This window comes from Polyodon spathula, chromosome 6 (genome assembly GCF_017654505.1).
Source record: "Polyodon spathula isolate WHYD16114869_AA chromosome 6, ASM1765450v1, whole genome shotgun sequence".
NCBI classification, from domain to species: Eukaryota; Metazoa; Chordata; class Actinopteri; order Acipenseriformes; family Polyodontidae; genus Polyodon; species Polyodon spathula.
The window spans coordinates 52,932,968-52,949,837 of NC_054539.1; the positions used below are offsets into that span (position 1 = coordinate 52,932,968).

General features: G+C 39.8%; 1 protein-coding gene across 2 annotated transcripts in view; it reads right to left on the reverse strand.

Annotated features, from left to right (window-relative positions):
* LOC121317324 (MAM domain-containing glycosylphosphatidylinositol anchor protein 1-like) overlaps positions 1-16,870 on the reverse strand; it is a 168,795-nt gene that overhangs the window by 64,640 nt on the left and 87,285 nt on the right. The window lies entirely within an intron of this gene.

Consider the following 16,870-nt stretch of genomic DNA (forward strand, 5'->3'; position numbering starts at 1 on the left):
TTTTAAAATGTTATAGCTAACTTAAAATCTGCAATTGTTTAAGACCTGAAAACAACTAAAAAGGTCAAATTAAGCAAATTATTAGCTCAATTAAGGGTTTAGTTAAGTAATTGAGAGCTCAGTTGGAATGAAAACCAGAAGATACATGGAATCCCCAGGACCAGGTTTGGGAAGCTATCTAGTTGCTATTTGACTGTATTGAATATTGTGGCTAGCGCTCGCCGTGGCACCTTTTATTTGTAGTTTTTGTACTGTGTTTTATTTTGCCTTTTGTACAGTTTACTGTATGTGACCTCTGTGCGTTACCATCGCTGGTAACGTCACATGACCTGTTTATTTACTTTCTTTTGTGTAAATAAATCCTGCGCGCCTGTGCTGGCATTTCAACTCCACCTCCCATGTCTCTGTATTGCCTAAGCAGCGGCAGATGTATTCACTGCTTGTCCAATGTCACAAATGTATCAGGCTTTTACTGTTATACATCAAGCTTCTGTCAGCTTGTCTTTGGCACTGCTCTTTAAATACGATCTCGGAAATCGGATATAAAACTGCCAAGAAAAATAAACATCACAGGCGCTGTTTAGAAGGTGGATTAACTTGGTTTCAGGAGTAATTTCAACCGTTCCTTAAACTGACTAACCTTTAAAACTTCAACTTGCCATCTGTGCAGAACTGAGCATACATTGTTAATTTGTCAATCAGCAAATTGTCCTTGTCCAAGCGTTCCCAGTTGTGTTCACATAATGACTGTGTATTAGTGAGAAAGATTTTGAAGCGACCAGTGTAGCACAGCAGGGGGGTTGTTTCACCGACAGAAAGATCCAGAGGTACAGAGGAGCTGGGTAAAACTGCTAAGAAATCAAGTCAGGGAGATGTTTCAGATACCAACTAACCTTGTAAGGACTGATTAAGAAATATTAACACATACTGTAAACACTAAGGATTGGAGCCACACCACACACCCCCCCCCCCCCCCCCCCCCCAAAAAAAAAAAATATGTTTACGTGTCTATTAAGAATTGATTTAATAAGCCTATACCCTGGTGAGATAAACTACAGCTGGATTTCATTAGAGCATTTTATATCCTGGATTACTTCAACCATCTATCCCTTGTTATCCCAGGATTATCCATAAAAAAAGGATTGGTGCATCCTGGGGGATTCCCAGGTCCTAAAATCCAGCTTTTTCTTCCCCCAGGGTAAATAGCCTAATAAATCTATCCCAGTGGCCCACTTTGAACATTTTTAGCACAATGTTTTGCAGCACAATATGAGGGGGCTAGGTCTGCTTATGCCTGTTTGGAAATGGGCTCCTAATTCTCCCTGCATCGCCCTATGAGTCCCTGACCTGGATATGTCTTCCTCTAAACAGAGGAAGAAGGAGCCTTTTTGTCCCAGTACTGCCACAGCCCATGAGTGAATACTGAATTCTATATATAGGAATAAAGTAGGTGTCTGTCTGTCTTTCTCTATCTGAACAGGTGAGAAAGAAACTCGCTCTGTCTGTCTTTTTCTCTGAGCAAGGAAGGAAGGAGCTGTCTGTCCCAGTAATGCCTCAGTCTGTAAGTGAATATTGACTTCTATATTTAGAGAAGTTTGCTCCTGAACTGTCAGTAATATTCTTCCTCTACCTCTCTGAGACTCTGAAGAGTGGAAGAATATCCTGTTTCTTGTAATTCTGACTGTCAGACATATTTAAGCATTAATGTCAGATGCAGCGATCATTACCTGCTAGATAATTGATCACGATGACAGTTAGTGTCCCAAAGGTGAGGGCATTTAGCAAAAGACAAGGTCAGTTATCTCCAGGTATTGACCACTGTAGAAGATATTAATGCTACTATAAAACAAGCAATTTACTGTGTATCGGTTTGTTTTTTAGATTAGTGCTTTGGATATATAAAGTTCATGTTGTCACTGAAAGAGAGTTTCAATATTCTAAAGTCCTGTTAGGATAATGACTGCTGTATTTGGAACATGGTTGGTTGAGATCACCTGTGAGGCTTATTATAACTTTCATTCTGCTCCATCTCTCTCCTTCTCTCACTCACTCCCTCTCTCCCGAGTCTCATAGATCACACTGCTGAAATAAACGCAGACATAATCTATACAATAACACTCCTGTCCATCTCTTCACTCTCTAGTCACAATCTGATAAAGACCTTGTCAATCCCTGCTAAAGTGTTGCTGAATCCCAGGACAGTGTAACATGCCAAAATTAACCAGAAGGATCATAAAAAGGGGATTACCAGTAAATAAATCCCCCCCCCCCCACAGGGTTCCTAATTACAGTGACATGGTGGGGGAAGCACTTGCACTACTGAGCCAGCAGAATAGTGTGACAGGATAGCTGAGCGTTGACATTCCCTGACCAGAAAGCTGACAGAGACACAGGTACTTGTGGGGTTGAACGCGCTCTGGTCCGCCATTTTATTAAAACAAAAAGTAAATAAAAAGGTTGTACACAAAACACTACTCATCGAGCAAAAATAAATATTTAAACAAACTAAATCTCACACACTAACTACTACCTCCACCCAAAACAAGAGTAGCAGTTGCTTACTTTTCTTTTTACTTTAACTTTTTACTTTTCCTTCTGCTCGCTCTCTCGCTCATGTTCCTCCTTCCAAAATACCACCCCAAACACACAAACATACAGGTTTATATATACATGGCCAGCTCCGAATTAGCAACCAATTAATTAATTCAGGGACAGGATGGGGCTATAACCCTACCCATGTTACCAAACAATAACAAAGGCAACACTGTGTTTTTAAATAACCACAAAATACATTTAAATCAAACATTACATTTAAAATCACCATAAACAAACAATACATTTTAAATCATTATACATTTCCAATAACACACCCCAAACACACCACATTTTATTACCAGGGCTTTGCCCTGCCCCATATTTACACACATGGCTTTTCTGCACTGCCACATACCCACCTCCCCTAACAGCCACCTCCCCCCTTAAAGTTCCAAAAGTCTTGGCTATAGTCCTGGCCCAGAAACAAAGGCAACTATGAGTCCATGGGTGGCGGCCATGGTGGAAGGCCATCTTCTAATGTCAACACTTAGCGGCCATGCTAACGAGAAGAGGCTGGCTCCTCCGGCCAAGGCAATCCTGGCAGCAGAAATGCTGCCAGCTGCAATGCTGGCTCCTCCAGCAAAGGCGATGCTGTCAACGGAAATGCCAACAATGGCAAGGCTGGATCCTCCAACCAAGGAACTCCTGGCAGTGGCAACGCTGACTCCTCCAGCAAAGCCAGTGCTGTCAGCGGACATGCTGAAGCAGCAAGGCTGACTTCTCCAGCCATGGCAGATCTGGCACCGGTGCGATGCACTCCGGCGATGGTGAACTGGCATCCCCAGGCAGTGCAGGCTTTGCAACCCTAGGGGGTGAAGGCTCTGCACTCCTAGGTGTTGCAGAACAGGACAGGAGCAGACCCTCGGGAGGCAACGACAGGTGCGGACCCTCAAGGGGTGACAACAGGTGCAGACCTTCAGGAGGCAACGGCAGGTGTGGACCCTCAGGAGGTGATGGCAGCAGGGGACCCTCGGGAGGTAGCTCCAGCTCCTCTGGTGGTGGAGGTGGGAACAGCAGGTAATCTCACTCTGCCGGTGGAGACAGGAGTAGCATGTAGTCTCCCTCTGGCGGTGGAGGCGGGGGCAGCAGGTAGTCTCCCTCTGTCTCTGGAGACTGGTGCAGCTGTCTCTCTCTGTTTTTAGAGACTGGTGCGGCTCTCCCTCAGTTGCTGGAGACTGCTGCTCCTCTCCCTTGGTCACTGGAGACTAGTAAGGCACTACCTTGGTCACTGGAGACATGAGCTTCCCTTTCTTGGGCTCTGGGCAATCGGACTTACCCTTCCTGGGCTGTGGATGCTCAGCCACCGCCCTTCTGGGCGTTGGATGCTCTGGCTCCTCCCACTTGGGCATTGGACGCTCTGACTCCTCCCACTTGGGCATTGGATGCTCTGACTCCTCCCAATTGGGCATTGGACGCTCTGACTCCTCCCACTTCAGATCCTTGTCTGCATCCCAGTGGGCCTCCAGGCAGCTATCCTCCCTTGCCCATAGCACAGGCAGTTTGTGCACCACTTCTTGTCCCCCACTCAGCGGTGTAGTATACTGCCTCTCGCTCCTGGTAGACCCAGTCCATAACCTGGGTCATTGCTTCCAAGGCCTCCATCAGCCCTGGATATCCTCTGCTGATCCCTCTGTGCTGGATTTCTGGCTGCAGCTGGGCAAAATCCAGGAGGATATGCAGGTTGCTGTCCCCCAGTAAGTGTCTTCCCTCTGTTCTCAGCCACAAGGGCATGCTGGAGTCCCTCAGCCAGCACTCATACCTCTCCAGAGAATACCTCTCCATTCCTCTCTGGAGAGGTGGCCCTTCCTTTCCCCTCTGGACAGAACCTTCTATTTTATAGTGTCTCACCTCTGTGACGTGCAGGCACAATGAACCTTCCTCCATTCTCTCTTCACTCACAAAAAAATAATCTTTTCCTTCCAAAAGTTTGCTCTCTCACTCACGTCCCTCCTTCCAAAACGCCATCCCAAACACATAAACATACAGGTTTATATATAAGTGGCCAGCTCCAAATTAACAACCAATTAATTAATTTGGAGACAGCCACATTCTGCATGGGGTTTTTTATAAAAAGCAGCACACCATTTTAATTCATATAGCAAGGGGTAATTGTTTCTCATCAACTTCAGTCTCCAATTAATTTTATGAGTCTTCTCCTTTCTCAAATGCACAAACCCGCTGCATTGAAATAATCAATTCACAACATAGGAGGCTTGTTGCTAGGAGCTGACGTCACGGCCTTGTGGCTTTTGTTAGTGAATTGCTGCCACACATGAACTAAAATAACACATGGCTAAAATAAAAATCACTTCAGCAAGTAGATATTTAATTTGGTTTGTGTTATTGTGCAATACGTGTGTATATGATAACAGTACGGTATGAATGCTTTGTTTTTAATAGTTTTGTATATTGTTGTTTGTGATGTACAGTATGAAATAAAACAAACAGTAATTCTAAGTGCCTATGTATATTGCAGCTAAGGCATACCCAGTTAGACCCAGTAAAAATGGGGAGCCAATTCCAGGACCGTGATATATCCGAATCCGCAGAAAAGCGAGGGGCAATATAACGATCGGGGTCGGGGTCGTGTGTGTGTGTGTGTGTGTGTGTGTGTGTATATATATATATATATATATATATATATATATATATATATATATATATATATATATATATATATATAGTGAAGTGCTAATTTAAGCACATGTGCTCTCTAAAGCAGTCCTTTGACCTTTTTGGGAATTTAAATTTAAATTGCAGTGCACATGTTTAAGATATGGAGCTGTGCTTTCCTGACTTTTCCTAAATATATGTACTAACTACCCTGACAAAGACTGAATCATGTAGCTGCAAAAATTAGCGAGATAAAATACTGCCATACCTATTCTGACCAGGAGTTGTCAAATTGGCCAATACATATAAAACATATTATAACATAACAATTAAATGTTGCTGTGTTATTTTTATTTATCTGTCGGAACGTGCAGCCATGTATTGAAGTTTGAGTATATCAGTCTGTATTCCTGAAGTGAGCAGTCTGTTGATATTTTTATTGTTTCAATGAGCCACCTGACAACCCATCAATCAGCCTTGACAGCTCATGGCGCCCAGCTCTCTATCTGCAGTCTGGTTACTATAAGTCACTCGTTTTTCTAAGAAATTTATTGTTACCCCATGTGGCAAGGTGCCCGCCCCTTTTATTATTTATGTATTGTTATTATTATGTGTTGTATTAGTATAATACATTAACATACTAATATGTATATATATATATATATATATATATATATATATATATATATATATATATATATATCTTTAGAAATAATATATATCGATATACGACTATATTCTATATGCATTTTTTAACTATCAATGTGGAGTAGTTTGTGTAGATTCTACATGTAAATTCTAATTTGAAAGCGTCGTGGAGTACGCTCAGGTGCCAGCAAAATGTGAAAACTTTGCAGGGGGGTGAATACTTATGCAAACCACTGTGTATGTGTATATATATATATATATATATATATATATATATATATATATATATATATATATATATATATATATATATATATAAATGTTGTGTTAAGATTAGCCATAGTTTCATGTTCGTGCCCCTTTAAAAACGTGAACCAGAGATAAAACTTTGATTTTTAACGCTAATGCGCACTTTTATTCAAAAATAAACAAACAAAACCTAGTACTGCACAAGCACTGACTTCACACACAGCAGGCCCCTGACTAACTCACAGGACAGTTAAGCTGTTTACCTGCTGTAAAACAAAACACAGTTTACAAACGAAATACCGGATAGTACTACAACGTGACTGCTCGGACAGTGTTCTCCTTCCCATGTCCTTCTACTCAGCAGCCTAGAGCAGACTGGCTGCACTCCTTTTAAACCCTGCACCTGGCTCTAATTAACAATAACGACCAGGTGCAGGTGATAATTAACAATTAACAATTAGCTTGGTAGGGAGGCTTTTTAACCCCGTCCCTGCCATAAAACAAACATTATTAAATTGAAGGCCCCCTGTCGTGCTACATCCGTTACATATCCCCCCCCTTGTCTTTTCAAGGCCATACCAAGGCTACCTCCCCCTTAAAACACAACCACCCACCCTCAAGTCCATAAATTTAAATTTTTGCCTCTTCCTATGGACGGGCTTGAGGATGGGTTGGTCCCTCCGGCGCTACATTCAAGGGACCGTGTACCAGCCAGGAGGGATCCAGGTGGCTTGCCCAGGGCGACCGGAATGCAGGCCGGAGACCGGGAGCAAGGATTGGCAGGCAGAGGTGCGCAGCTGTGGACCAGCGCAGCAACAACTGAGGCCTCAAGGGGAACAGAGTGGGGGAAGGGGGAGAACACACGACATCTGACTTTCACGTAGTGAAGTCTGTGTCTTTAGGAGGAGCGGACTGAGGGACCAGGCAAGCAACTGTGCCTGGCAGTCCGGTGACCTGGGAGCTAGGGCAAGAGGAGGGAGGTCCAGGCATTCCATCCAGGGCACGACGAGCCCGGGGTAAGGGACCGTGTCCAACAGTGCCTGACTGGTTTGCGGGTCTGGTGGCCGGGGCTGTTTGTGGAGGTATGTGTCTCACCCCTTCTCCCTTATTCGTAACCAGTAGCGGTGTAGGCAGAGGCAGCTCCAGCTCCTCTTCTCCAGGTGGTGTAGGCAGAGGAAGCTCCAGCTCCTCTTCTTCAGGTGGTGTAGGCAGAGGAAGCTCCAGCTCCTCTTCTCCAGGTGGTGTAGGCAGAGGAAGCTCCAGCTCCTCTTCTTCAGGTGGTGGAGGCAGAGGCAGCTCCAGCTCCTCTTCTCCAGGCGGTGCCAGCAGAGGCTACTCCTCTTCCTCTTCCTCTACTGCTGGAGACTGCGGGGCTTGCCTTGCCAGCTCCCATCTTTGGAAGAGCAAGTCCATCTCTGTTGGTTCTGGGTCTGGTAGCCCCTGCTCCTGCCTGTGCTCTAGTTCTTCCTGAATAGCTGTATTTCTTTCTATTTGTTCCAGAAGTTTCTTTAACTCTGGATCCATTCTTTATTTTTATTTTCTGGGTCACCAGGGGCGTTCCAGTATTCTGACACCATATGTGATAAGATTAGCTGTAGTTTCGGGTACGTGCCCCTTTAGAAACGTGACCCAGAGATAAAACTCCTGTTAAACCCTGCACCTGGCTCTGATAACAATAACGGCCAGGTGCAGGTGATAATTAACAATTAACAATTAGCTTGGCAGGGAAGCTTTTTAACCCCGTCCCTGCCATAAAACAAACATTATTAAATTGCAGACCCCCTGTCCTACTACATCCGTACAATTATCTACAACTATATATAGTTTGTGCGCAAAAGGAGAAAAGCCGTCCGACATGATTATTTATTTCGCCAGTCTCATAAAATGTAGCTGACGTGGATGGGTTAAATCCCTATCCCAATAAAACTGTGTGGGAATGTGGCTGGAGCCTTAATAAGGTAATTATTTGATTAATGGGTAATTAAGGCTCCAGCCACAAAATATAAAAGACCCACTCCAGGCTCATGGTTGGGAGAGTGGCAGAGGAGAGACAAGACGTGAGTCTGTGAAATATATCAATTAGTATAATAGTATATACTTTAGATTATACCTTGGTTCCGTGTTTGTCTATTTTGTTTTGGCCCATGAACCCTTTAATTTTGTGTTTTGTTTAAACTGTTTATTTTTGTTTATTTGTAATAAATAACGGCTACGGCCCTTTCAGCCCCATACCTTTGGTTATTTTCCTGCTTCCTTGTCCGTGACATCACCACACACCTGCACATTGCAACCACTCTGCCACACCCCAATATACATTGAAAATGGGTCGCTGAAGACGCTGGACAGCAATGCAGCGTTTGGAATTAGCAAATTTTACAAACAATGATTCTGATGCAGCAGAGACGGACAATGATGAATTTGGCTGTGAACCAGACTTGGTTTGTGAAGATGAATCTTTCAGCAGCAGTGACACCAAGATGATTCCTGGTCAGTGCCCTTGAGGAATTAGAAGCTTATTGCACTAATACATGCCCGTGGATCATTTGGTGCCAGAAGCCTGGATTACTGCTGATGGCTGTGCCAAATGCACAAAGACAGTCTGCGGTAAGTCCACTGCATGTTTTGAAAAACGCATGATCTGCGTGATTTGTGCTAGCACTTAGACTTTGTAAGCGATTGTAAATGAAGCCCATTCTATTCAAATGTTCGTTAATTAATGTAATTTCACTTATAGTATGTCTGTATATAAATGCATAGCTTCTGTTGTGCTTTGTTATGTAGGTAATATAAACCCATTTATTTAAAAGAAAATTATACTTATTTACATTGTTTCAGTTGTACAGTTTTGTATGTACATGATATACCTGTACATACACATATTTATTTTCAAATGTTTGTTTATTTCATTTTTTACCATTTTTTGAGGTTGCGCTTTATGTAATATCCTTGTATATAAACACATTTCTGTTCAAATGTCCATTTATTGACAATATTTCGATTGTGTAGATGCTTTACATGACATTCCAATAAAGTTACGACTTATATTATATTGTTCATTGTAATATTGATGTTGTTTTTAATACATAGTAGTTCTAGGTATGCCTACAAATGCTGTTGCTCTAGTGTTAAAGTTGTGTACAAATCATAATTGTTGTCTTGTTGTGTACAAGGATTGCCAATGGTGTGCTACGGATGTATATACATATTTGGAACTGGACTGTTTATCTACATTGATTTAAATGATTGCCAATTGTGTGACAGCCGTAACATATATACAGTATATACGCGCACACACACACACACACACACACACACAGTGTATAAAGCAGCTATCTCCATTAATTTCATAAACTCTAGATTAAAGCTGACTCCCTCCTGTTCTGATGAAGCATTGTCACATGTGCAGCTTATCTCTGTCCTTTCTGCCTACAGGTACATGCACTTTGGAACAGCTGCACTCCCAACATGACTTGAACCTCCCGAAAGAAAAGGACGGATCACAGATGGCTTTCTGTGGGAGTTGAGGGGCTCCATCTCTGGGAACAGCCTTCAATGTCTCTACCTGTTATATTTTAACAACCGTGCATTCATAAGTCCGGCAATGTCAAACTCACATTTCTGTGAACCTAAAGAACTCAATGAAGAGAACCAGAACCCCAATCAGTTAGCAGCTTAACTAATGCTAACCAATGATTTGAAATAATTTTGTTACCTCTTACGAGCACTGTCAACGGATCACTGCTCCCCATTGTTGTATTGAAAATCCTTTGGCTGTTTGTGTTTTTATACTTTAACTTGGGAATATAATTTAAAATACAGCAGTTTAGCTTCATGGTTCAAAATCACTAGCTGCAGACCATGTGACCAATTGCTTCCGGAACTTCTTTTTCCAGAAACAACTCCACACAGTGTGATTACAATGAGAAAAGGGAGAATTAAAAAAAAAAGCACTGGTGTTAGTAATCTGGATGTTTACTGAACCTTCATCTGACTCGAGGATTATTATTTTTAAATATCAGGATTGATATCATAAGGAAGAATTAATTATTAGAGATCCAACTGATGCACGCACTACACTTACTCTGTGGGACAATAGTTAGATGAAACCAGCTTGGTAAATCAGTACAAGCTCTTATAGATCCTCTGTTAGTCCTCTCCACAGCCCTGCAACTCCCCCGACTCAATTATGATTGTACATCTGTATGTTTCCTCCATTAGTATTCAACTCTATGTGCTGCTCGGAAGTCAACAAGACCTGTTTGCAATTAAATCCTATTGAACAGTGGTGGTTTTGCTGCTCAAACACAGTAACAGGAGGGTGTGGGAGGGAGGGAAGCTATTTCTTTCAACTTTTATTTTTAATTTTATTACAGGTCACAAAAAAACAATGAACCTGGCTAAAGAGAGGGGATGGGGGTTACAGTTAATCAAAAAGCGTTGGGTGAGAGGGCTGTAATTAATAATTAAGATTCTGTATCATTTTAGGTAATAACCTCATATGCAGGATGAATCCCAGTAGGAAATTAAAGCCTCTAATTGTTTAGAATTAACAGTGCCGAGGGAAGCAGTGCAGCATTCCAAGGCTTTTCATATTGGCTGGTAGAGTTATACATAAGTACATGTGTGTTTCATATGCGTATATCATTTATATGATTTATATTATGTGTATATTTGCTTGTGTGTCTGTGCATGTGTGTGTGTCTGTGCATGTGTGTGTTCATCCATGTAAATACAAGTGAGTGTGTCTGTGTTGGTTTTTCCAAGTCTGCAAGGCAGAGTAGTGTTACACAGTGGAGGCACAGTGTCATGGGACAACATCTTAGTCTTTAGAGCCTGTTGGCTCTCCACACTCTTAAATATTACAAGGAGCTCAGCATCATCACAGAATAAACTGCCTTTAAACACAGATAACACAGACAAGCTGTAGCCCAACACATAGTGAGCTATTTACAGCAGCCAAGCAAATACCAGGAAACAAGCTGCATAGTGTACTCAGACACTCATGAACAAAGCCCAGAAGAGAGAGTGCAGTGGACCTCTTCCCTCTGTGCATCCCCCCTTCAGTTAAATTCAATAAAACCAGGTCCCTCATCCTTGGCCAACCTTGGTCAGTCTGTGTTTTGCCAGCATTTCAGGGGTTAACCAAAGACTGTTTTTTTGACAACTTAATTGAGGTCAGGAGTGAAACGGCCCCATTGCACTCCCCGGAACATCAGAGATGCAGATTCCACACGGGATAACACTTTGTTATTGCAATTCCATTTCCTTCAGAAAAGGAAACTTTATACATATTATTTTCTTCTTTATCTCTTATGTTGTGAATTAAGCCACTTTATTTCTGACTAAATGGGACGGGGACAGCATTAACTTGGTATCCGAGACTAAAAAAAACACCTCAAGACTCTGCAGTTTAATTTGAAATCAATAATAAGCCCGGAGGCATTGTGGAGTCTGATGAGGTTAGTTTCGATTGCCACAGCTGTGCTTCGAGAATCCCTCTCCATTCACATTTAGATGTAGATTAGTTCTTACCTGAAAAGCAGAACAAAATGTGTGTTGCCAGAGGAGTTTGGATAATGGAGTGCACACTTCAACAATACCGCTGTACAATAACCCTTGCATGTCAAGAGTAACCTAATACCGCCAACAGTAGCTTGTTTATAGTTAGACAATACATTTAGAACAAGATTAGGAAAGGGATATAACAAACTGACTTGATTGAACATATTATTATTATGTACTTATTAAGGAAAATTTAAATGCTGCTTACAGACCCCCTTTAACATTGTAAAATGAGCAGAAAAAATGTGATTAGCGTGAAGACTTGCTATATATTGACATTAACCCGTAATAACCTCTGCTTTGCCTTCTGCTTTCATTGGTGTTACCTCTCAGGAATTCATATTAATCAAAATGTTTGTCTGTTTATGTGTTTATGACTGACCAAACAAGAAAAAAATCAAACCTTTTTTCAAGTAAAATAAAACACTATTGAAACATTGAAGTTCTATTGGAAACAAAACAGAAATGTCCTGAAACTACAGAGACACATTGTAACAGAACTCTCAAATCTGCAGAGGTTACTTCTCTATTCAACAACCTGAGAGTCTCTAGGAGACTTTGGTTTATATCACTTAGCTGTTTGGTTACAGTTTTGTATAAATGCATTTGTCTCTGCCTTGTAGATATATATGTATATATTGTTTGTTTGTTTTTCTGTTTATAAATATCTCCAAACAAGTGCAGCCATTTCCAGAAATAAAAATACAATTATAATAATAATAAAATAACAAATTAAATAAGTTTTGTTTTATTCCTGCACACAAATCTACATAGATAAATGCCATGGGTCACAGTGACCCGAAACATCTTAATTGTATACATGACCTGTAAAAAATAGATAAATCAATAAACATCTCAAAGTTTAAGTTCATGACCCCAACTTAGGAAGAGTCTTAAAAACATTATACAGAAAATGAAAAGAAAAATAGCATTTAAGTTAACTAGAAACTAGAGTCGAGTCAAATAGACCTAAAACTTAATAGGAGTGAAATCACTCACTTGTTCTGCGCTGGTGCTGGAGCGACACGACTGTTATCTTTACTTGCAATGCTTGTACAATATGTGTTTTTTCATTATTAATTAATTTGTTGAAGAATGTCATGTGAGTGCTTTACCATACACTTCCACACCAGCAATGATCAATAAAAGCAAAAGCAAATATTTCATTTATTATTATTATTATTATTATTATTATTATTATTATTATTATTATTATTACAAAAATGGAATCTCAGGATTAAAAAACAAATCAATTCCTAAATCCTGGGACTTGGAAAAGTATCCCGGAGTTGGATTCCCTACTCCAGACCTATTGAGTGAGTGCCTATCAACACGCTTTAATAGTCTTAAAGCTGATTAACATGAACACACTACTGCACTAAACACTAAATGTAAGCATTTTGCTAAAAGTCATTTTTGACTGCAATATATAAATATCACCTTTCTACTTTCAACAAATTAACTTTTGGAAATATTCACTTCAAAACGATGTGCTTATTCTGGCTAGATTCGATATTGCACAAGACACGCACAGCATTTTACATTGTCTCTGCTCGAATGTTCAACTATTTTCGTTTCTGTTTAACTAATTCATATCAGGAATAGATATAATTATTTAAATAGTATATAAGCTATAGGCAAATATATATATATATATATATATATATATATATATATATATATATATATATATATATAATTTTTTTTAAATGTCTTTATGCAAACTGCCCCATCTGTTTCTCTGTACACTTCTGCTTTTGTTGGAAGAAATACATGACTATTGTTGAGAATTGCTTTCTGATTTTGTTTTTAAATTGGAACCTTAGTTTTGTTTTTCAGAAGATAACCTATTTTTGTACTCTTAATTTTGACTAGTTTCAGCATACTTATTGGAGACTGGATTTGGAAATAATTTTACATAACATTTTCAGTTGCACCGTCGTTAACTGATTTTATTTTATTTTGTTTGTTTTTAATAGCAGTTTTCCATTTCCAGTACTTGGCTGAACTTCCCTTTGTGCCTTCTGAGCCAGCAAATTGAGATGCTTTCTTTTTAATGACCCGTTTAAAGCTTTTTTTAATTTAAAGTCCTATTGGTTCATTTTTTAATACAGAATTACATACCCTATGTGTACTGTTTACTAACCAAAGCTTAGTTTTATTCAAATCTGCCCTGCAACACATGACAAATCTGAAACCGAAATATTGGCTTGTGGCCTAATTGGCCTCATTCTAATTGGCTTCTAGAGGATTTACAAGTACTTAATCTAGTAATTAGCTTTCCTGTTTTCATAGGTATATTATGACCCTATCTTAGATGGGGGTATGCAGTAGACTAGATTATTTGGAATGGTATAGGACCTATAAATGTTGAAAACAACTGCTCTAGTGGGACCAGCTCCAGTGAATTAGGAAGAAGACTAAAATGTGAATCTCCAATTATAACAAAGTTTTGTACAAATAAAATATGTGTCTGGTTCCACTGAGTGCACACATTGGGTAAATCCACTCCAGTAGTTACAGTGACAATAATAATGACACAAAGACTAATTAACAAGCCGCAACCTGACAACATCACTGAACTGTAACTAAAGGACATTGCGCTTTATCTGCCTCTCTAATTGCTGTGGGACGGATCGCACAGCAGTGTTTAAGATACATCTTATACTGAACTTAACAAGTTTCAGAAGAAGAATAAGAGAAGATGTCATAGTAAAGCAAAACAGTTACCATATGACTATGCAAATAGACATGTGGGTTTATGTAATGCGACTGCACTTTTACACAAAACAAGCACATGGGCTTGCCGTGAGGTACTATTTTAGAAAAGAGTTTAATAGAAAAGCAAAAAGTGATCATGTATAAGAAATCCAGTTAAAAGTATTTAATGAGGTCTTTTATTAATGCTGCTTTCACATCTTACCATGCTGATGTACAAAAACACAGATTTTTAAACATGTTGGCCCTGTGTCTTACATTTACACTTAGTTTCAGCTGTGGGGGTGCTTATACTGGGAGAGGCAAGGGCGTGGGGGCCCTACGCTAACCTATATTTTGTGGGCCCTACACTAACCATACATTATGGTGTTATTGGTTAATCCGACCCTGCGTTGGGGACAGAGAGTGTGAGCGGAGTGCAGCGGGGAGTAGAGCGAACTAATTGTAAATGGAGCGGGGGAGCGAAGTGGGGTAGTTGCTGGAGCGGAGCGGACATTTCCACCCCACTCTTTCACAACACTGAGAAAAACTGAGCACTGTTTTATTTTCATAAATACATGTTTGGCCATGGAGTTTGCACAAAAAAAATTTAATAAAAAGAAGGCGACAAATACAAATGCAGTCACTTTACAGTATTTTCATGTTTTGCAGACTTGAGAACTGCATTTTTAAAAAAAGCTTTTATATTCAATGTGATTGGCATTGCACTTTATAATTCATTATGCAGGGAAAAACATATACTCTACCGATTGCGGAGCTGCCATATAAAGATGTGAGAAACGTCTTCAATGGCTCCATCTCTCCGCGGTTATTAAGTAGCCTATATTGTTATTTTACAGTTCCACGGTATTACCCAATACAGAGCTATGAACACGGTTTATATTTTCTGCACTCTTATGGATAGTTCATACACTACAGGGTGGTCCGTTATGTGTTCGTGCTTTGAGTTCCCTGTGAGATATTCATATACAAACAAGGCCAGTTTTTTATATATATATATATATATATATATATATATATATATATATATATATATATGTGTGTGTGTGTGTGTGTGTGTGTGTGTGTGTGTGTGTGTGTGTGTGTATATATGTGAGTGCACTGTACACGACATTGAAGCAATTTTTTAAAAACCTGTTAATTGCAAGATGATATTTCCTGACTTTTACGTTATATTCAATTTACACATTTTTTCAGTACTAATAAATAAAAATGAGAAAGCGTCTTCGAATTTAATTAGATAACTTATCTGAGCTCTTTATTAATATCGACTTGTTAAACTGTGTATGCCGTTATTAGCTTGTACCATACAACAGAAATCACATGTGAGTAATAATAATTAACTCTCACTGTTATAATTAACATTCAAACATCCGTGAGACCATAGAACACAAAATGATGGAATATTAATCACAGACATTTAAAAAAAGCATCAGTCCTCGGCAGTAAAGTACAAAAGCAAGTGCATAATATAACATCCACTGAGGTTAATTGCTCATTGGTTTTGTTAGCTCACCAGAAAGCCCAGCAGCTAACATATACAATAGCAGCAGAATTATATATATATATATATATATATATATATATATATATATATATATATATAAATCTCAAAACTAAAATAATGTTTTTTGTTTTTTTTTCCAAACCTGCTCATAAATTCCTTCTATGGACCAGTAGTAGCATTGCATTCAATAGAACAAAAAATGTAGAAGAGAATAACTTTTTTTTAATGTTTTTTTGTAGCGAGAGAAACCGTTCTTGCCTGCTGCAGACATCCACATTTGAATTTCCTTAAGCCTCCCGAATTGTACATATTTGCCTTTACCCATCTTTTTTTTTCTAAAATTCCAACCCCCAAATGAAAAAGAAAAGTTTCTAAAATTTAAAAGAGGCATATTGTGCACATTTAAGACCAGACAGGTTTTTAAATTGGCCCTAATACTTAAATGAATGAATACGTAAATTGAGCCTGAGTCATACATTTTATCAGGCAGACTGATGACTCTAGGACTAGGGATGGATCTCTCCCAGGAGGTAGAGGCCGTGGGGCATTTGGTATAGTACATTAGCAGGAAGCTGCTTGCGTGAGAGACTCAGACCAGGTATGCTGTAATCGAGAAAGAATTGCCTAACAAAATGAACTGAAAGCAAGCTTCTCATTGCCTCTCTTCCTGTGTATGTGCGCCTGTCCACCTGCATGCAGTTTTTGTAAAATGTCCCAAACAAACATTGGCCTTGCGGCAGCCCCAATTCTGCTGGGGGCCCTCTGCCTTTGCATAATTTGTGTATAGGTTAATCTGGCCCTTGGGAGAGGGGCACCTGGGCTTATGTATAAGAGGTGCATGTGGAAATGTGTGTACAGGTGTATGTGTATACATGTATATGAAACCAAAGGAATAACATTTTCTCAGAAAACAGTGTGTACCCAAGTATAAGCCCATGTCCCTTTTCGTGTGATTTCTACAGCAGTCTGGTGCCATCT